Genomic DNA, 22,334 nt, shown 5'->3' with positions numbered 1-22,334 from the left:
ATGCAATGGTAATCACCTTTGAATAATTAATATGTACTTTAACAAAAATGAATGTTAGAAAAGTGAAGCATATACTGTCTGGGGTGTGAGAACTATTTGGGAATGAAGAGGGTTAATGAGGATGAAGGAGGGTGAATATAGTCAAAATATTTTTTTTGCAGCTGGGTGAAAATGAAGCTTGTGGAGGCTATGTTGGGAAGAGTAGAGGAAGATGAGGAAGGATGATGGAAGGATGAGTCTAATCAAGGCACCGTCTATGTGTACTTGGCAACTCAAAATGAGAACACTGTGTGCAACCAATTGATGCTAATAAAAATAGAAAGTGTGGCACGTATTCACGATGCGAAATTACTAGCTCACAAAGAAAGGAATTATGTCATTTGCAGATATCTGGGTAGAACTGAAGATTCTATTAACCAAAACAAGCCAGATTCAGAAAGGTAATTATTGCCTATTTTCTCTGATGTACACAATTTAAAACTAAATAAATATGTTAATCCAAAAGACAGGCAAGAGTGAAATTTTCTTCTTACTCAATAATAATTAATTATTAAGCACCAATGTAAGTGAATATACTATCCTAGGAACATAAGCGAGTAACAATTATTCCTTATCAGATGCAGTGTTCTGGATATGACTGTACCAGCTCTACTCTTCTGTGACTAGTGACTAGTGACTAATGACTAGGATGTCCAGGGGTAAGCCTTTGCCGGTGGGCTCCCATCCTGGTGCCCCATGCACGGCCTCTTTGGGGGGGGGGAATCCAGGAGGTCGGGGCAAGAGGCCGGTCCTGGCAGGCCCCCTGGCACTTGGCCCGAGGGTTTTTCTCACAGAGGAAAGGGGGCGAGCAGGGGTCCTCTGGGCACCATGCGGGTTGGGCCCAGGACGGGTTTCTGAGCAATTGGGAGTCAGATCTGCCTGATCCACGTGGTGGGGAGGGGGCCTTCCCACTCCCCCAGGACCTGCCCCCATTGAGATGGGTGGGTGGCATCCTCAGAGCCAGGGTTGTCTCAGGGCCCCCTGTGTGCGGTGAGGTCTCTTTGGGGGGGGCAGGACTTCTGGGTCCAGGGGGGGTGACTGCAATGATTTGGAGATCTAGTTTATTCTCTGGAGTCCTGCTCCCCTCCTCCTCCCCCCAAGGTACCCCAAAGTCTGCACTTCGAGAGGGATAGGAAAATGTACTTTTTTTCTTTTTACTTGATGTTTGATGCCAGTGAGGCTTGAACTCAAGGCCTGGTCCTCTTGCTTGGCTGGGGTTGAGCCACCTCTAGACAAGGAAGTGAGCATCTGGCAGTTGATGAATAAAATCACATCTCATCCCCACCTGCAGGGAAGTGTGGTGGGCACGCAGGGAAGTGTGGTAGGCACACAGGGAAGGGTGATTGGGTGTACAGGGAAGTGTGTGTGTGCAGGGACATGTGGTGGGCACGCAGGGAAGTGTGGTGGGCGCGCAGGGAGGTGTGGAGGGTGCGCTTGGAAGTGTGGTGGGCACGCAGGGAAGTGTGGTCGGTGTGCCCACGTGCCCACCTGGCAGATGTGTGTGGCCACTTCTACGGATGCAGAGGCTGCTGTGTCCTGGGCAGGCAGGACAGGAGGAAGGCTGGAGAAGGCTCTGTCTTGAAGCGGCAATCTCCAGGATTCCAGTCCCATTTAATGGGAGGATTGAAGAGTCTGACAGAATTATTAGTGGAAGAGAATCAAGAGCTGAGAACAGCAAGAGGAGCGGTGAGGGATCTGCCGAATGGGGTGAAACTTCAAGATGTCGATTTGGCCACCCCAACCCAAATAAAGGAGACGTTTCTGTCAGGTGGCATTCGGATGACCAACAAAGGAGAGAAGCAGGGAACCATCATGGCTATGCTTCGTGAAGGCAATTTTGAAATTACCACACTGGATTGATGTCACAACTGACAGAAGACATGCCTAGGTAGAATTCACAACTGTCCAGCAGAAGGATGCCGAAAACAGAGACCTCACTATAAACTCCATGTTTCTAGGCCTTGATGGTTATTGACTCGTTTACTTTAATGGCTATGAAGTTTTTAAAAAAATAAGAAAGTTACGGTTTGTATGACAAACACATCAAAGAATACAAGAAGATTAACTTCGGATTTTAAGCTACTTCAGGTTTGATGGCAGAAGTGTGGACAAACCTGGTAAACATGATGCTGAGACTTTGGAAGCAATCACAGAAAATGCAAAAGGCTTGGCTGGACTATCAGGAGAGTGCATTTGGGTAGAACTGAAAAAAATTCTTGTTGGTAAATGTGTAAAGGACTTATTTCACCTGATCTATGATCTTGATATGGCTCCTCATAAAGGGTTACCCACAATTGCAAGTTTAGAAGAATATAGTGAAGTCAGTGAAAATGTTGATAATTGCTCAGCAAAGCGAAGGACCATCTTGGCCTCACTTCGGAAAGTACAAGATGATGTCACAAAATGGGATTTGAGGTTGAAGATTTCACAAGAAGAGGAAAAACATTGGCTTATTTAGAGTTAAAAATAGGAAAGACTTAGTTAAAGCATCAGATCATTCAAAACCATTGAAACCCTATCAAAACTTCATTGTAGATTCCAGAGAGCCAGATGCAAATGCCAGAGTATGTGAGCTGCTGAAGTACCAGGGTGAACGCAGTCTCCTCACGCAGATGCAGAAGTGGTCCCTGCCCCCTTCCCTATGAGCGGACCTGACATTAGAAAAGTTGGCATTTCTTGCAGGAAGGAAATTGGTGCTGTGTTACAGCAACTGCAAGTACAGTGGGAAAAAAAGTGGCTGCCAAATGGAAAAAGAGGAATTCCTAAGTTACATAAAGAAGACCTAAAATGAAGACCTGGTTCTCTAAAGGGTAAGACTGGTCATCTTTCCCTGTATATGAGATTTAAGAAGCTACAGCAGAGTTAAGAGAGAATCCATTAAGAAAAATCTTCTTGCTTTATGAAACTATTTCAGGCACTGACTGAAATGGAGTCTACCACCTCTCAATCTGATTTTATCAAAGAATCCTAGAATGTTTTTGGAGTAAGTTCTGACTTAACTGTGTACACTTTTCAAATAAAAATGTTTTTACATAGGGAACAACTAGGATTGATCTTAAATGTAACTATTTTTCTGGGTGGTATATTCCTGTAATCCTAGCTACTTGGGAGGTGGAGACATAAGGAACTTAGTTTGAGGCTAGTTGGCAGTTAGTGAAACCCTGTCTCAAAACCAAAATATAAACAAAAGGCTGGAGTGTGATTCAAGTAAAACAGCAAAAAAAAAAAAGATGCTTAGTATTATGTGCATTGAAATAAACAGGTTACTTTTTACACTGATACATTTCATTCTTTACCTGAATTCCAAAATTAACTTGTACCTATAATTGTTGACAAATCTATGTAAAACACCTATCAGTTATTTCCAGGGTGTCATTTATTCATAGTGTCTTTGTTCTAGCTATCTATGTTTTGGTATGGAGCTGTTATTTGTCTGTCATAAGGATTTCTTATGTGTGTGAAGCCTGGAGAATTTAACTTGTAAAGACTTTGGTGTATTATTTTAGTAAAATATTACCTTTGGTTTTGGAAGGTGAGTGGGTTTATATCAGATTTTAATGAGATAGTGATTATACTGCTTTTTTAAGGAAGCATAATTTATTTTCACTAATTAAAATAATACAACTTATAAACACACACACAAAGAAACAGGACGTCCAAAGACTGAACCAATGCAATAGTGATACTCACAAGATACTATGTTGGAAGTGAACTTTACAACGCTAGAGGGGGAGAAATGGGATTATAAGGGATAGCAAGAGAAAATGAGAGAGAAAGCAATCTATGTTCGACATGAATTTTACTCATTTCCTTACTTATGTAACTGTAACCTCCTGTACATCACCTTCACAATTAAAAATAATAAACATAGGCAGTTAAAAAAATAGGATGTTCAATAAGCATCACCACATATATTATGCTGCATTTGATGTCATTGTCCCACAATTGTTCAGCTACAAAATCCTCTTTTGTGCTCGCTTTCATGTATGTAGTCCACTGATTACCAAACCAAGCCTTGTTAAGTAGTATGCGACTGAATTTATAGGCACTAGAGGAAGCTGAAGTACAATATTGCCAGAATGTGATTTTCTCTTAAGTACTAACTCTATTTATATTCTAAAGTTATTCTATTCTTTTTAGTTTGATTTTAATGAGTTGCTGAGTTACTGATGACACCCTAATAATGGAAAGGCAGAAATAAAACCTGCTTTGCTTTACTAGCTTTCAGTTATTCCTTTTTTTTTTTTTATCAGTTTCAGAGAACAGAATTGAGCAATTTACACCCAATTACACTTCAGCAGACACTGCTTCTGATGTAAGGTTGTCTTGCAGTTGAGTGTTTGCTCCTCGGGAATCTGGAAGTAGCTCAAATCTATTGCAGCTACCATCCCTGCACTTGGGCCTGAGGAGGGAACCTTGGAAATGGGAAGTTAAAAACCGTACTCTGAGAGGATCCTAATCTTGCCACTTACGGAACTTGCTCTAATGGGGAGCAAGAAAGTTGGACCATGAATGCAAAGGCCCCCAACACTTCATTTCCCTTGCCTCCAGTGGTGGCCTTATCAACAAACTCTCTTGTATACGGCAAAACTTTCCACTTCAGAGATCCACATATTGTGCAACAGGCCTCCTTGGTTTGGGAAGACTGGGAAGGAGAAGTGGCAAAAAGTCAACATAAATCAATAATAGTGTCATTGGCTCAAGTCTTTTATATACAATGGTGCCCAAAGCGCCAAGGACAATGTTTTTAGAGCTCCACAAGTTGTACAATTCCAAACTTTCAATGGCTGGCTTTCTAGCTGCAATACTCATAATTTAGCACGTGAGACTCTGTAGCCTATCAACCATTCACTATTCAGGGAAAGGTAAAGGAGGGGCCTAGTTCAGAGACAGTATCCAGGCAAAAAGTCCACACAGTGCAAATGGCCAACAAAAGGGAAACTGATATTGCGCCAGGATGCGACCTTAGGCTGGACACTGGAACCACAGGAATGAAAAATACCCAAGGAAACCCTGATGCACACAAAATGACTGACAGTAAGTTCTATCCTAGGAAAAACATGTGGAGGCTAAAGCTCCCATAGATCTATGTATCCTACTTTGAGGAGAAGTCAGTAAGTCTACCCTGGGAGACTAAAACGTTTTCTAAGGTACCAGTGCCTAGGTAAATTCTCCATACTGCAATTTCTTTCTTCTCTTCAAGGTCAAATTAAAAAGCACAGTTATCCCTGTGTAGCTGTCTTTAAGGAGAGCCAGGAGGATTCCTGTTGGACTGCTGCTTCTTGCTCTCATCATCAGCAGAGGGCTGACAGCAGTCATATATAGAAGCAGTCACTGAGAAAACAAGTGTGAAGCCACAGCCACTGCTTCCCCAGCAGGCCTGAGCCTGAGATCCTAGTCTGAGCAGTACGCAATCCTAGCTGAGGCGCATCAACGACCACAGAATAGTAAAGCCCACCCAAGGGAGGTCCAAACCTGCTTCACATATCGTTTTAGCATGATGGTTCATAAACAACCTAGGCGAAGGCTTACAACAACAGCAGCTTATGCTGTGGGAATCACTTGCTATTTCAGCTATACAAAGCTATGGAATGGGAGCACAATGAGTACAGGTCAACCCAGGTGAAAAAGGGCAGGAGACTCTATCTAGACTGAAGAAACCAAGCACAGTGATGCCCAACTGTCATCCCAGGGACAACAGATATCATGGAGGAGGAGGAACATAGTTCTGAAGTCAGCCTAGTCAGGTAGCAAGAGTCAAGGTGATCAGTGTCAGCCAGTGGCTCAGATCTGTGCCAGTGGCTCAGGCTTGTAATCACAGCTAATCAAGAGTCAGAGATCTGAAGATCACCAAGTGAAGCTAGGCCAGGCAAGAAAGCCTATGAGACTATTAGCTCCAAAAAACCAAAAGTGAAGCTATGGCTGAAGTGGTAGAGTGCTGGCCTTGAACAAAAAAAGCTTAGGGATAGCGTCTAAACCCTGAGTTCAAACCCCAGGACAGGCACAAAAATAAATAAATAAATAAATGACTGAAAAACATGATCAGTGTCATAAAGTGCTAGAAGCAGGGATCACCAGGAGAATTCTTCCCTATAAAGGATGATGTTCTCAGTTCAAATTCAGTACCAACATTAAGAAAAATCAACTGTCCCTGTTCTCCAGTTCGAATGCTGATATTATTGAGTAATCCTGTGTGTTCACTCCCTTGACACACTAGCTCATGGAGGGCAGGGATCATTCTTGGTTATAGTGCCACTCCAGGGCGTAAAACAAGTTGTCTTGCATATAAAACACATATTTGATCTATTGCTTTTGTGACCAGTCACTGCAAAACTTAGTGTCCTGCAACAACCATAACTTCACTACTTCTTATTGGGTCTGCAATTCAGTCAATGATTTGCTGGGAACATTGTTAGGTTGTTCAGTTAGGCTGCAAGATCCTACAAGGCTCATCGAATGTAGGGCATTTAAAAGCGCCTCCACATCATCTTCTTCCCTCCAGTAATCTCTAGTCAGTTCCTTTATACCCTGTTCATTAATAGGCAAGAGCCAACAGGAAGATAATACTCATTTTAAGCTGCTGTCAAAACTGAGCAGCATCACTTTCATCAGTTTCTTCCGGTCATGAGAAGTCTCAAAATTAACTCAAAGAGAGAATGTACTCCACTTCCTTGTGGAAAGAGAAAAAGACTTATGCATGAAAGAATAATTATGGCAATGACATAGACAACTACAATGCACTCAGGCAATATGTGTCATCTCTCTATTTCTTGTGAGGACCCGAGATGACACTGGTTTCAACATGGGAAGGGTGTACTCATCTTTAACATATCATTGATGCTGTGTCATTGACCCAGAAGTTACTGCCAGCAGTGTCCCAAACAAGAGGATACATTTTAATTTTTAATCTTCTACTAGGTTTGAGTAGTAATTTAAAAAATAGCACATTGGGCACTGTGGGCTCACAAGGCTAATCTTAGCTACTCAAGAGATAAGATCTGAAAATTGCAGCTCAAAGTCAGCCTAGATAAGTCCTCAAGACTCTTCTTGTCAATTAAGTACTGAAGTGTGGCAGTGGTCAAGTGGCAGAGAGTTAGCCTTTAGGAAAGCACCCAGGCCATGATTTGTAGCCCGAGAACATACACCAGAGAGAGAGAGATAGAGACAGACACAGACAGACAGAGACAGAGACACAGACTCAGACACAGACACAAAAACACAGACAGACAGCCAGAGATAGGTACCACGGGCTCTCAATAGTAGGCATAGCTACTCAGGAGGCTAAGATCTGAAGACTGCAATAGAAACCAGACCTGATAGGAAAGTCAGTGACACGCTTACCTCTATCTACTAAAAAGCCACAAGGGATGCAAAATAAGACAAGGAACAGCACACAAGTTCAAGCCTACAGTCCAGCACACAGGCACAGACACACAAAGAGAGTAAATTAATTTTAATACTCTATTTGATTCACTGAATATGCGACTTGAACAATTCATAAGTGAAAAATTGAGATATTTGGCATTCTAATTATACACATTCTACAATTGTCTGTTATTATTCTGCATTATAATTCAGCACATTCTTGTATTTTTTCTACTACAGAAATCCTCCATTTATCCTGATATCAATATTTTTTCCAAGTTGTCAGGTATATCAACATTTTCCTTTTAACAGTTTGTACTATTTTTTTTCAGCTCACTGTACTAGCATTATGTCGGATTAAAATTTAAAAAAAAGAATTTGTTACCGGTGCACAATATTTAAAATGCATGAATGCACCAACATACAAGGTTAAATGATGAAATAACTCAGTTGAGGGAAAAAAACACAAATTTTCTCCTCAAAAATATTAAAGAATTATGAAACGTATGCCATAAATCAGCATAAAAATGTATCACAAACACCAGAACGTTAATAGAGATGTGACTTATAAAGTATCACTAAGACAATATGCTAAGTGAAAACTATGCCATCACTTCCCATCTTTTTCATTCATGGAACGAATTTAGTCATTGTAAAAAACATCACCTGGGACACTTCACTAGCAACCAATATACTTTCCTTAAGATTGGCCATCTCTCAGGATTGGCTGCTCTGTTACTGTTACCCTTCTCCTCCCCCATAGTAACAAGAATCTAGAAAATGCCACCCAACTGCCATGTCCTGCAAGAGGAGAGGAGTCGACTTGTCTAGGCAGTGGCTGCAAGGTCTTTAGATGGTGATGATATCAAATGCATCATCTGCTTGTGGCTTATAGAAGAAAGGGAGGCAGGACTCTTCGCCCCCATCTGTAGGCTCTTGCTGGGGATGGATGGCAGGCAGCAGCAGTACAGGAGGCTCCGCAGTGGGCTCTTCAGGGGCCCAGGCGCCCCAGCCTCTCCAGGGACAGGCTTCAAGTTTTCTTGAAGATGCACATCTTCACAGACTTGCTGCTCCTCCCTGACCTCCGTCTTCAGGGGGACTGAGAGGTCTGAGGGGGCATCAGCAGCACAGGCCTGGGCGCCTGCCAGCATCATGTCCTGGCACTCTGTGCTCTCCCCTGTAAGGTGCAGCAACAGGTCCTTCAGCTCCTTCCTCTTCCTCCTCTTCTCCTGGGACAGCTGGCTCACACACTTGTCTTTCTCCTGACACAGCTTCTCCAGGATTTCTAGCTGTTCTTTGTACAGCACGATGGTCTCTTCCATGGTGGTCAGGTGTTGGTTCCGCTGGCTGCAGCGATGGTGGAGGTCGTCCACATGATTCTCTGGATGCCCCTTCCAGTGAAGTCTTCAGGGAAGCAGATGTGCAGCTGCTTCTTGGGCGCCTGTGTGTCCTGCTTCCTCTTGCTGAAGAACCTGTGGATGCAGCGCTGGGGGAAGGTAGCCTGGCTCTCCAGCTTTCTCTGGCACTGGGCTGCCAGCTGACTCAGGCACCTGCAGCGGGCCTGCTGCTCCTGCAGCTGCCAGCTCATCCTCGTCTTCCTGCCTTCTGCGATGGACAGTGCGTCCATGTAAAAATCCCACATGCTGTGTGGGTTGTCTACATCCTCTGGGACAGTCACATCATGTTGAGTCGCCTCCTCACCCTTGTCATCTCTTTGGCTCAAGCCTTTATCTTCCCTGGGAAAGCCAGAACTCTCAGCTGGGCCCGCAGCTGCGCATTCTCCTGTCTTTTTGCTTCCCGGCACTTCAGAGTGTCCTGTAACTTCTCCCTTTCCACCTGGGCCAGCAACTTGTTCTGCACCTGCTCCTGCTTCAGCTGGTCCATCAGATGGCCCTGCTTCAGCAGGTGCTGCTGCAAGGCCTCCTTCTCTGACATCAGCAGCTGGTTAGTGGCCCTGTGCTGTTTGCAGGAGGCGCTCAGCTCCTGTACCTGGGCCAGGTACATGTCATGCAGCTCCTGCAGATCCTCAGCTGCTTGGTGCTTGAACTCAGCCATGTCTTTTCCTTGTTTGAATTCCACCTCCAGCTCATCCATCTTTGCCTACAGGGTTGTCTTCTCCTGCTGCTCTGTGTGCAGGATGCTGGCGAGCTCCCCCTTCTCAGCACTCATCCTCTGCAAGGCATCCTGAAGCAGGGCCCGCTCTTCTTTCAGCTGGCAGTTGTGCAACAGCGTGTGTTTCAAGGTCTCCTGTTCCTTCTCCATCGTCTCCAGGATCTTGCGCAGGTCCTCGGCATGCTGTGCCCAATCCTCAGCCTTCTTTTCCAGTATCCACAGCCACTGCTGCTGCTCCAGGCTCTGGAGACTGAGGCTCTGGTTCTCCTCCACCTGTAGGTGAAGTTGCTCCTCCAGGATCTTGAGGTCCTTCTGCAACTGCATGGTGTGGTCCTGTAGCCCTGCAGGTGGCTGTGGGGGCCACAGCTCTGACAGCTTATCTCTCAGCTCCACCAGCTTGCTCTCCAACTCCAACACCTGCCTCACCCCTTGCTCTTTGTCCTCTCTCAGCTGGCTCACCTGCTCTAGCAGCTACTGCACTTTCTCCTTCCCTTTGAAGCTCTCCAGCCTCAGGTCCTCCACAAAGGTGTGTCTCTCCTCCTTTAATCTTGCCAACAACTCCTTCATGTTGTTGAGTTGGCTTTCCAACTCTGCCCGCTCCACTAGTTCCTCTTGGAACTTGTGGATTTGCATTTTCATGTCGGCCTTCTGTGTCAGGAGCACTTCCAGCCTCTCCTGCAGCTCCGTGTTCTCATCCTCCAGGTCTTCAATACTTCTGGTCTTTTCCTGGAGCTTCAGCTTCACACAATTCAGGGCTTTCATGAGCTCTATGTTGTTGTTCTCAGTTTCATTCTGAGTGGTGTTGACTGCAGAAAATGTTGTTTCTAGTTCTGTTAAGCGCTGCTATGCAGCCTGCAGACAGCTGGTAAGACCCTCCTGCTCCAGTGCTCTTTCATTGGCCTCTTGCTGCTTGTGTGCCAGGGCAGATTGTAAGTCTCATTTTTCGCTAATCAGCATCTGTATCGATAGCTTGTGATGCTCCAGTTCTGCTTTCAGGTCTTCATGCACACAGGCCATCTTCTCCTTGTCTTTTCCCTGTTGATCCTGCAGCTCTTTCATTTCCTGCTTCAGTTGTTCGATCTCAATGCAGAGCTGCCGCTTTTGTATTGTGCTAGAGTCCAGGGCAAGCACCAGGTGTGTCTCTACAGGTCCTTAGTGTTATTGGGACCTGTGACACTCTAAACCCTGGCAGCTGTGACAGTGTCCAGGTGTTGGCGAGTCTCAGGCTAGGCGTGGTCTTGGGCTGCACCCTTGAGTAAAGGACAGTCCCCAGCGGTGTGTTTCTTGGGGTTAACTCCCTCTTTCATTTTTTTCTTGTTTTCTCCAGGTCTAGCAGGACCATTCCTCTGCTGATGTTCTTGCAGTAGTTTCCTTCCTTCAGCTACTTTTTTTTCTCTTTTTTTTTTTCTCAGACATACCAGCACTGGAACTGCAAAGGTGGCGGGGGGGGGGGGGGGGGGGGGGCACATTCCCAGGCTGTTTTAAATCAACTCTGTTGTATCACTAGTAACCCTGTCTACCTTCAACTATTTCTTCAAAATCACCTCCTCAACACTCACTCACCACCTCTACCTCTTTCAACTACTTTAGTGTTGTGAGCCAATAGAGGGGATCCCAGTGCTACTAGGCAGCATGGAATGTGGGCGTGGTCTCAATTCTTGTATCCCATTGGTCAGAAAAACATGAAGTCAGGGGTGTGGCCAGAATCCTGTGATTCAGGTAGAGTGGGTGGAGTCACCATGACAGCAGATCCTCCCCCATCCTACTGGATCCAGCTCTTGCTGGATAGGTGCACAGTTTTTATAAGTCAACTCTCCTGGCCTCCCTCACACTAACTGTGATTCCTTAGAGAATTTAAGTGGGTTCTAGACTTCTCTGCGTCTCACATTACCATAAACAATCAACCCTGGTTCTAGGTCCAATAGATGAGCAATCTGCAACAGCAGAACTGCATGCCTTCCCTTTTCTTCCTTCACAGCTCTGTTTTCCATTCTTTCACAGTTTAGAAATCCCTCCAGGGAACCCCATCTTTTCTTCCAGCCAGTTCCATTTTCACAATCCTTTTCATGTTATTCCCAATGTTTCTTATCCTGTTAGGCTGTCAGCATGATCCATTCCTGGTTTTCTGCTTCCCAGCTGCTGCTCTTCCTCTTCTCTCCTGCTGCCATGTTATACTCTAGCTTTTCCCTGTGGTTTGTCTCTGGAGTGAAGCAGAACTGAGCTGAAATCATCAAGGCTTTCTGATACCCAGTGACGATGTCTGTATTGTTCTCTCCCCCACAACCCCAGCCCTCCCAGATCCCTTTAAGGGCTTCCCCCAGGATACCTCTATACTGCCTACATTTTAAATACTTGTTAACAACATGTGATGATAGCTATTCTATTTTGTAGGTCTAGATATTCCATTAGATTTCTAGTGTGAAAATGATGGACCAGAATTTTCTGGTATTAACTGCATATATTAATGTAATTTTGAGTTAAGGAGAAAATACAATAAACACTCAGCAAGTACATTGCATACAAAGAGCTCACTTAACCCTGGTTTCCTTTCATTGTTTTTGTGTGTTTGAATGATGAAGACTCACCTAACCATGTGCAATGAGGTTACAATTATTTAAGTGCAGAACATTTCTAATCTGCTTTTACCTTGTGCAGTTAAGCAGGCTTTTCATTTTTCTCATTTCTCAGCATTCCTGGAAGTTTCCATTTGTGACTTTGAATCTGTCCACTCTCATCCGTCCACACTCTTTAGCTCACTGACCAGCATCCCCTCTTTACTCATGGCTCCCCATGGCCTCACCCACCTTTCTTCTTCTCTCTTCTTCTCCAGTTTTTCTTCTTTGATCAACTGTAAGCTACTGGTAATCAACTTGAGTTCTCCATATCTATTTGAATCCAGACTCTCACTAGAGGTAACCTGATTGGTGTAGTTTATATTTTCATGTGAGATTATATTCTGTATCTCTGGAGCATCAGCCTCCTTAAGTTCAGCCCATCCTTGCTCTAATAACCTGAAGGAATGTATCTTCTCTTGGTTCTCAATATGGCCACGTGGAACCCAGGGTGGTAGCTTGATAGATCTTAGGTGAGACAGGCAGACAAATACTAATTGCTATGGACATACTCTATTTAGATCTCTGTTCCTGGGATTTCTCAATGGAACTCTTCAATCTGAACCAAAACAGGGGACATTTTTCTCCCTTAACTTTTTTACTGCCTTTGTTTCCAAGATAGTCTTACCTGACCTAAAAATAGTGCAAATATTTAGTGTTTTGGGAGTACTGGTTACTGAGGAAGTACAGTGAAGTACTAGCCAGTACTCATCCAATATAAGGGGGATGTTTGTAGTCATCCTTCCGATGTCCCTGATTGTGTTCCTTGTGATGGCTCATGCAGATCTTCCTTGCTACTTGGGAAGCTGAGGTTGGAAGATTGTGGTTCAAGAATAACCTGGATATACATGTATGTCCCTGTCTTATGCAATCACTGGAGATGGTTTCCTCCTATTGTGAGACTGATATGGGAAGGACTGTGGTTTGGGGCAATCTCAGATAGGAAAAAAATCTGTGAGAGACCATTTCAACAGGTGAAGGGTAGTTGTGGAAGCTAAGATGCTGTTATCTCACTAAAGTGAATGCCTAAAATAGGAAGATCATGTTTTAAGCACAAAATTCATGCAAGAAGTAAGACCTTATCTTCAAAAGGGCAAAAAAGGGCTGGCTGTCTACTAAGTGCAAGGTCCTGAGTTTAAACCCAACCCAATGAGAAAATAATAATTGCCTTAGACACCTCTGTACAGTATTTTTACAATAAAATATATTAAAAATTAACTTAGGAAATTTTTAAGTACTTATATTACCACACCCTCATAAATCAGTGTTCATATGATAGGATGGTAATCATCAAGAAAATTACAACAAATACTGGCATGGATGCCGGTAACTAATAAAACTCATATATTTGCTAGTGGGAATGTACAATTGGGTAGCCATTATGCAAACCAGTAGAGACTTTCCAAAGAAAAGGTAAAAATAGAACTAAAATGTAGCAGATATCTCACTTTTTTGTATATTCACAAACAGATCAAATTGGTCCACAGTAGAGTTATTGCACATCACTGACACACTGCTCACAATAGTGAGCGGTGGAACCAGTTTAGGCATCATCAGGAGATGAACAGATTAGAAAATGAGGTATTAGCACATAAAGGAGATTTATTCTACCATGAAGAAATGCAAATTTACATCAACTGCAGGAAACATAGATGGAACTGGAGATAGTCATGTTAATAGCAATAAACCAGACTGACACACAAAGGGCAGTACCACATATTTTGTCTATCCTGAACTTGCAAACAATGAAACAAACAAGAGTATAGGTGTGAAACAAGTAGTACTGGGAATTTGGAAATGAGGGACCTAATGGGAAGATAAAAAGCGAAATATCAAGTGTGAAGGTAAACAAAGTCTAGGGATTAGAACTCATTCATGGCCATGTCCTTGCTGACAAATACTCTATCACTTGAGCCATACTAACAACCTTGTATGTGCATGTGTCTGTGTTGTACTATTTATTTATCATCTTTGTCCTCCAGGCTAGATTCAGAGTATGATCCCTCTATATATGGTTTTCTATGTTGCCGGGATTATATGTGTAGGCTACCACACACCCAACAAATTTTTAGTGTATCTAAGCCTCCATTTTTAATTTATGAAATTAAGAAAATAATTCCTCTTTTATAAGACTTTAAACAACATGTAAAACAATGACACAAGGTAAAAACATCACAAGTTGTGAGAAGCAGTCAAAAATATATACTTATGCATGTGAAATATTCGTATGTGTGTGTGATATATCCTGTGTTCTTCTTGGATGATTAAAAGATTCCTAGATGGTTTCTATGCTTCTGCAATTTTTCAAAAATGGTCATTAATTGAAAAAATTGTATGTAATTATTGTATTTTTTAATTTCAGAAAAAAACTAAGAAAATGCAAATGGCAAGCTGGACACTGGGGGCTCATACCTGTAATCCTAGCCACACACGAGGCTGAGATCTAAGGATCACGGTTCAAAGACAGTCCTGGCCAGAAAGTCTTGAGACACTTTGTTTATTTTTATTCTTTTTCAGTCGCGGGGCTTGAACTCTGGGCCTGGGCACTGTCCCTAAGCTCTTCAGCTCAAGGCGAGCATTCTACCACTTGAGCCACAGCGCCACTTCCGGTTTTCTAGTGGTTTACTGGAGATCAGAGTCTCACAGACTTTCGTGCCCGGGCTGGATTTGAACCGTGATCCTCAGATCTCAGCCTCCTGAGTAGCTAGGATTACTGGCATGAACCACCCGAGCCAGGCTTTCCATGAGACTCTTACTTGCAATAAACCACCAGAAAACCAGAAGTAGAACTGTGGCTCAAACGATGGAGCAGGAGCCTTGAGCTGAAGAGCTGAGGGACAGTGCCCAAGCCCAGAGTTCAAGCCCCACGACCTACAGAATAAAATTATTTTTAAAAAGTTATTATTATAAAGAAAAGAAAGTAGCTGGCCCAGAGACATCATATACTGAGTGTGCTGTGGTGTTGATCTCCTGAGAGTGACAAAAATTTATTTGCAAGTGGTCTAGGCTAACAGAGCCCAGGTAGTCTACATTTCTTAATGTTAATGATGCAAAATATACCAGGATTGTTAGTGTGGCTAAAATAATTGGGTTTCTTACATTGTCATAAAAGCAGCTACTTAGTAACACTTTTTTATATATCAAGCTAGATGAGTTTTAAATATAAATGCTTTCCAGAGAAATATTTTGGTTGTTCCATTCATATGTCCTTTAAAATTAGAAAATATGCCTTTCTGATATGAAAATATCTTTACAATTCTCTATCTTACTAATTTTCTTCTGAGTTTTAACTATGACCATTTGAGGACAGAATATTTAAATGCAATTTATACTTGTATATATTACTTGTGCTTATTTGTGTAGCAACAATCATAAGATATGTATAATTGATAGAGGAATTCAAATTTCCAAATTTTCTATTATATTCTACATAGATTCTTATTTTTATTTTCTACTTCAGTTTCTACATTTGAATATATTAAACTTATCTCTATTTAAGAGGCTTGAATTTCCCAAGTGGTCAATTACATACATATCTTGTTCTTCATATTCTTGGAATATTGTCAGATTAAAAAATGATTCAAGCGGGCTGGGAAGGTGGCTCAGTGGTAGAGCGCTTGCCTTGCATGCCTGAGGCCCTGGGTTCAATTCCTCAGCACCACATAAGAAAAAAGAAAAAAGCTAGAAGTGGCGCTGTGTCTCAAGTGGTAGAAGCTAGCCTTGAGCTGAAGAGCTGAGGGACAGTGCCCATGCCCAGGGTTCAGGCCCCATGACCGTACCCCCTCAAAAAATGATTCAAACATGTCACATCTGAAAGTATTTATAGGGATCAATATGATGAATCTGATATACTGAATGATATCACATTGTGTAGTATATATCATTATTTCAAATTAGAAAAATTAGGTTAGGTACATTGGTTTTCCTCTGAAAAAAGATACTCTTTTCTTCTTTACTCAAGTAAATGATATAACATAATTGAATAATGTGCTAACATTAATATTTAAGTTTCCAGAAGGAAAGAAAATAGAAAATTTGCCTAAAAGTCAAATAAGCATTAATACTTTATATTTCAAATGTTATCTGTCATACCAATGGTAGGAACTAAGATGTCATCTCCTTTCTCCTAAAGAGTAGAAAAAAAGCAAATAAGTTACCAGAGTTCTGTCACACATTTTATGTCTTTCCATCTGTGTTGGCTCACTCTTTCTTATGGGATATGAGGAGTTTTCATCAATGCTAAATCATTCCATTGAAACCTATTAAGTAGAATAGTCATTTTACCGCCAACAATGATCACTAAAATGATGGATTGTACAGATGTCATGTTAAATAAATGAATATTTCCTTAATAAGTGAAATTTATCAAATAGATATTAAAGTGAATTTTTAATAAATAAAAATATGTTTCTTGTTAGAACATCACATAAGTTGTGCTATTGAATGTGTATATTTCTTTCTCCTGATAAGACTCTGAATACCTTCAAAGTAAGGAGCCAGACCTTAGTATTTATATGATCAATATACATTTAATAAGTCAACAAAAACCCCAAAATATTTTAATGTAGAGGCAGCATGATGGTAAGTAAAATAAAGGCAATGTTCACATTGAGTCAAACAGAACAGTTGCCACTTCCTAGAAAGTGTCTGGCTAAAATCAACACATGTTTTGGATCACTATTAAGACTCCATTTTTTCTATGAAATGAGGAAAACAGTGCCTCTTACACAGCACTTCGAAAATTATTAAACTAAACAGCATATGCAAATTGATAGATTAGTCTTTGATGATTTAGTATATTTTATGCTGATTGAGAGTTTGCTTCTAACAGTACCTGAATTACTGATGAATTTCCTGCCATTCTTCAAATGAATAGTTTTGTTTGTTTGTTTGTTTGTTTTCTTACCAACTGAAAAAAACCTGTACCATTTTCAGTCATGATTTCCATGTCTTCTCTGCCTAGTGACTTATGTTCTATTATGACACAGATTCCATATTATTTCAAGTTAAGCACCCTTTATGATATTCATTTATTGATATTCATTAAGCCTCTTACATATCTACCCCAAGAATATATGGTATTGTGATGAAAACAGACTTTAAACTAGAATCATTGTAATAGTGTAATTTTCAGATTGTTTCTCAAAATTCCTTGAATAGAAAAAGGCATTCTTAATTTACTGCTGACTTTCTAGTACAAACTAACATTTTTATCATAACAATTTTCCTAATTAGATCCTTGATGATGAAGAGAATGAAAGCATAATTAAACAATAATCCTGTTTTTCAGAATAACGAAGGAATTTAACAAACTGCTTCTACTAGCAAAGCATACCAAAGACAAAATAAAACACTTGACAAAACTAGAAGTTGTTGGCTTTTAAAAATATTTCCTCATATCATGAGAAAATTATAAAACTGTCTTTGGGTAAATCATCTCTTTACTTTTAAAAAATATTTTTATTATCTTTAAATACTTGTACAAAGGAGTTGGCATTCACATTCAAATGCCTAAAAGTATATTTGCTGCCTCTGAGATACATAATATATTTATTGTAAATACCCTCAGCATAGCCTACATATAGTAATCTATGCTTTTAAAAAATTACAAAATGAAATAAGATAGTGAGTTTTAGCACACTGCGTGGTATATGCTACACAGTTAACAACGGTTAATATTATGAAAAACATCTAGAGAAGAGATTTTGATGGGATGGGATATTAAGGAAATTAAAACTTGTCATATAAATGTTTTTGCAATGATTTCATATACATTTCACATAGTAATAACTTGTCCAATACTAACATGCAAACATACTATAGAGAAATAATAAAAAAAAGGATTGGAGAGGGAGGAGAGAAAGAAGGAAGGGCGAAAATAGAAAGAAAGAAAGACAAAGAAAGAAAAATATGAAAAGCAAAATAAAATTCAATATACCAGTAATTACAAACAGCCAACAAGAATCTGGACTGAGAGAAGAGCTCCGTCATATTTTACTGAGAAGATTTTGTTTGCCAAGTAATTATGAATTTATTATGCTTTTGGGGTCATATTTGTTAATTTTCTACTTTAAAAAGGTTGGATTTGGATGATTATCAGTGATGCTACACATTATTGAAATTAATCAATGACTAAAGAAATATAAATATTCTTTTCTAAAAAATATTACCATTTATAATATCTTTAAATAGTTGTAAAAAGAGCTGCCATTCAACAAAGCAATCTATGAACAAGAGTCTAAGAATAAGATTCTATGAATAAGTGTTATTTATTACAATATTTGTGGTTTTGTGAAACTGTATTTTTAATTACTTCTTTACCAAAGATAAACAAATCATTTAAACATCAGAGTAAACTCATTACCATCAAATGCCATTCCTCTTATGAATTTAAGATTATTAATCATCTCATTATATATATATATATGTGTGTGTGTGTGTGTCATATATACATAAATATATAACTATTAAGATTATTGATCCTTTTACTATATATGTAAATATACATGTATATATGCAAATATATGTATGCACATATATATGTATATATACTAATTGGATAAATATTTAAAACAATATCTAATGTGTCCATTCTCTAATACACATTGACTATATAGGATAATAATAAAATATTAACTTATAATATTAGAATGTTTTATACTGTTTTATGATCATTATTTCTGTGCATAAAGAAGCAATTCACTGAGATTTAAATTACAATAATGTTCTACCATTTATGAAGTCACATGAAGTTCTATTAATATTATTAATTATGAGGTTTTTTTTCACAAGATGTTTACCTACAAACTGCAGGTACATCTTAATTTTAAATTTACTTTTATATTTTTGTTCTTGATTGAAGTTTATATCATTCAAAAATGTAAATAATATTGCTAATATTTCATTTATACATTTTATTTATATAACAACTCATGTTCTCTTTCTAATTTTTCTACATTATAATATAAAATTCCCTTTTAATATTCAAAGTATGTAGCAATCATTTTCAATGTTGTTTTCATTTTGATTTGTCAGAATTGTACTATATTAAGGTATAACAAAATTTATACTTAGTGTTCTTATAACAACCAATTGGACAAAACTATTTTAAATATAATAGCATTACATGAGCTTTTATATGAGGATTTTATTCTGATGAATTTCAGACCATGAGCTATAATGTTGCATCTCTGTGCTGTGCTTGGCTTAATACCTCAGTAACAGGACAGCTTTGGCCAAGGGCAGAGGGGTAGAAAAATGAAATAGTGAAAGGAGGAGAATGCAGTCAAAATTGGTTGTGTGTAACACAAAGTTAAGAAAAATAAAAAGAGAAGTTAGATGGGGAAAAACAAGGCGTTTAAGGATACAGGTGGACCCGTTGCAACTATGAGAAGTACAAATTGTCATGTCGAAAAAGAACTTTACAACTTTGGTGCCGGGGGCAGGGGGAGGGGGGTTTGGAAATTGGGTAGGAGGGCAGGGGGGAGGTTGGGAAGGGATGTGAAGGGTAAACAAAGGAGGAGGCTGCAATGCTTGATAAGAAATGTACTCATTATCTTGCCCATTTAATTGTAACCCCTCTGTACAGTATGTTCACAAAAAATTAAAATTAAAATTAAATTCAAGAAAAATAAGAGAAGTGATAGTTGGAGCAGAATGAAAACACCAAGATGCATTATATACTTAAACTATTTTGTTAAATGATGAAAAAAATCAATACCTATCCTCCACAATTAAGAAAAATAAGGGAAAGGGTGGTTTGAGAGGTGATATCAAGATTCACTCTACCGCGGTGCCTATAATCCTAGCTCCTCAGGAGATTGAGATCTGAGAATCACGGTTCAAACCCAGCCCAGGCAGGAAAAGTCTTTATTTTATTGTGAAAATGCCGTACAGAGGGGTTACACTTACATGGGCAAGATAACGATTACATTTCTTATCAAGCATTTATAGCCTCCTCCTTTGTTTCCCCTTCCCATTCCTTCCCATCCTCCCCGCCCCCCTCACCCAATCCTCCCCACCCCCAATCCGTTCCGCCCCCCCCCCAAAGCTGTAAAGTTCGTTTTCGACCTAAGGACTTGTACTTCTCATTGTTGCAATGGGTCCACCTGCATCCCTATTTAAATGACTTGTTTTTCCCCATCCCCTCCACAAATTATACAGACATCAAATACAGTGAAAGCACGGGTTATACTGTGGTGGAGGGACATACAAAGCAACAAAGAAATAATCTTATAATGCATTAGAAACAATCACATGAAAGAAAAAAATCTTTTGAATGCATATCTTAGGGTTCATTTCCCTAACATCACCTTATCTGATCTCTACAAATTCAATGTGATACCTATCAAAATTCCAACCTCATTCTTCAAGGAAATAAAAGAGGCAATCCAAAAACTCATATGGGACAATAAAAGACCCCAATGGCAAAAACGCTCCTCAATGGAAAGAACAGTGCTGGAGGAATATCAATACCAAATTTCAAACTCTACTACAAAGCCATAGTAATCAAAACAGCTTGGTACTGGCACAAAAGTAGACCTCAGGACCAATGGAATAGAATTGAAATCCCAAAAATGAACCTACAGACTTATAGCCATCTAATCTTCGATAAGGGAGCTAAAAAATTGAATGGAAGAAAGACAGCTTCTTATTTTAATTTTTAAAAGAAAATTATCTGCATGGAAATAAAGTATCCTGCTCTATTCTTTCCTACCTAAAAATTAAAATATTAATATGATAATTGCTAGCTGAAATAAGGAATCAAGTTTTACAGCTCGACTACTCTTGGAAGGCAGCATTTGAGCTAGACAGTAGGTAGTACTATGGTAAGAATTTCTGAGAAATGTATGTGAGCTTAATAACATCTGTGTGGGTTTAAGTTATCCTCATTCTGATACTTGACCGAAAATTCAAATGGTTATCTAAAGTTCACACAAATAATACATTTTGTTAGTCTAAACTGAGTTATTTTTTACAGTAGAATTATAATTAAAATATGTATCATTGTAGTCAAGGGTATCATTCTATGTGATTCCCTATAATGTCCAGCAGGCATAGGCACAATAACTTCAAACATTCCATTATGTAAATATTGCTTATTAGTTTCTTTCTAATTACAAACTGTTCCCTAATAAAAGTGGAAGGACTCTGTAACTTACATAGTTGTCATCTATTTTGAAATAGTTTATAAAAGGAAATATACACACAAATTAGTATGTATTTTTATACTCTGTATGTATGTATCATTTTTATGTATAATTATCAAATAAGAGTAGCATTAGCTATGAGATTAATAATGAGTGTAATAAAAAATACCAAAAAGTTTATAATTAGCTATCTACATGTTCTTCTCTAATAGTACTGGGATTATAAAAAGGTAGGAACTACTCATTGTTAAGTTTTTATAATCCCTGCTCTTGGATCAGGTGTGAAACATCATTTATGATTAATATACCTGTTGTCTGCAAGGTACCAGGATTAAACTTTAAAAAACTTTAAAAACTATTCTTTGTAGCTAAAACAAAGGTCATGTTCTCTCTCTCTCCCTTTTTCCTTTCTCTTTCTCTCTGTAAACTGAACATACAATTGTTTATTAATTTTTTGGGGGTTGTGGGGCTTGAACTCAGCAAAAGAATACTGTACTCTTTGTGTTCAAAGCTAGCGCTGTACCACTTGAATCATAACACCAATTCCACTTTTTGAGTGATTAAACTCAGATAAGAGTTTCACAAGGACTTTTCTGCCCCAGCTGGCTACGAACCATGATCCTCAGATCTCAGCCTCCTGAGTAGCTAGCATTACAATAGTGAGCTACTGGTAACCAGCAAATAATTGCTTATTAAAAAAAAATTCAGAAAAATCATCATGCTTGCTACTGTTTTCATTTTCTTTGGCTTTAAGGATAAAATAAAACCACATTATTAAACTCACACTCTTCATTTTCAGTTATAATTTTATTATCTTTAGGTAGTTATAAAAAAAGGTTACAATTCAACATTGTCAGTTTATGAGTACAATACATCTTTATTCTCTCCCATCTCTCCCAACCCAGCCTATTCTCTCAAATTGGCTAGTTCAAATTTCATATAAACATTGAATATTATGACTGTGTTCACCTGCCCATCCTCTACCTCCCCCCTTGACATCCTATCCCTTCTGACACCCCAGGAATCAGCTTCCTTATGTTCATTTTTAAACTCACAC

At 39.6% G+C, this 22,334-nt stretch overlaps 1 pseudogene; it reads left to right on the top strand.

The window, feature by feature from the left end:
• The first annotated feature begins 1,416 nt into the window (after positions 1 to 1,416).
• Positions 1,417 to 2,825, top strand: LOC138807060 (CCA tRNA nucleotidyltransferase 1, mitochondrial pseudogene; annotated as a pseudogene).
• The last annotated feature ends 19,509 nt before the right edge of the window (positions 2,826 to 22,334 follow it).

This window comes from Dipodomys merriami, unplaced genomic scaffold, assembly GCF_024711535.1.
Source record: "Dipodomys merriami isolate MVZ:Mamm:240054 unplaced genomic scaffold, mDipMer1.0.p SCAF_1003, whole genome shotgun sequence".
In the NCBI taxonomy this organism is placed as follows: domain Eukaryota; kingdom Metazoa; phylum Chordata; class Mammalia; order Rodentia; family Heteromyidae; genus Dipodomys; species Dipodomys merriami.
Note: the sequence above shows the minus strand (reverse complement) of the source record. Positions and strands in the feature narration are given on the sequence as shown.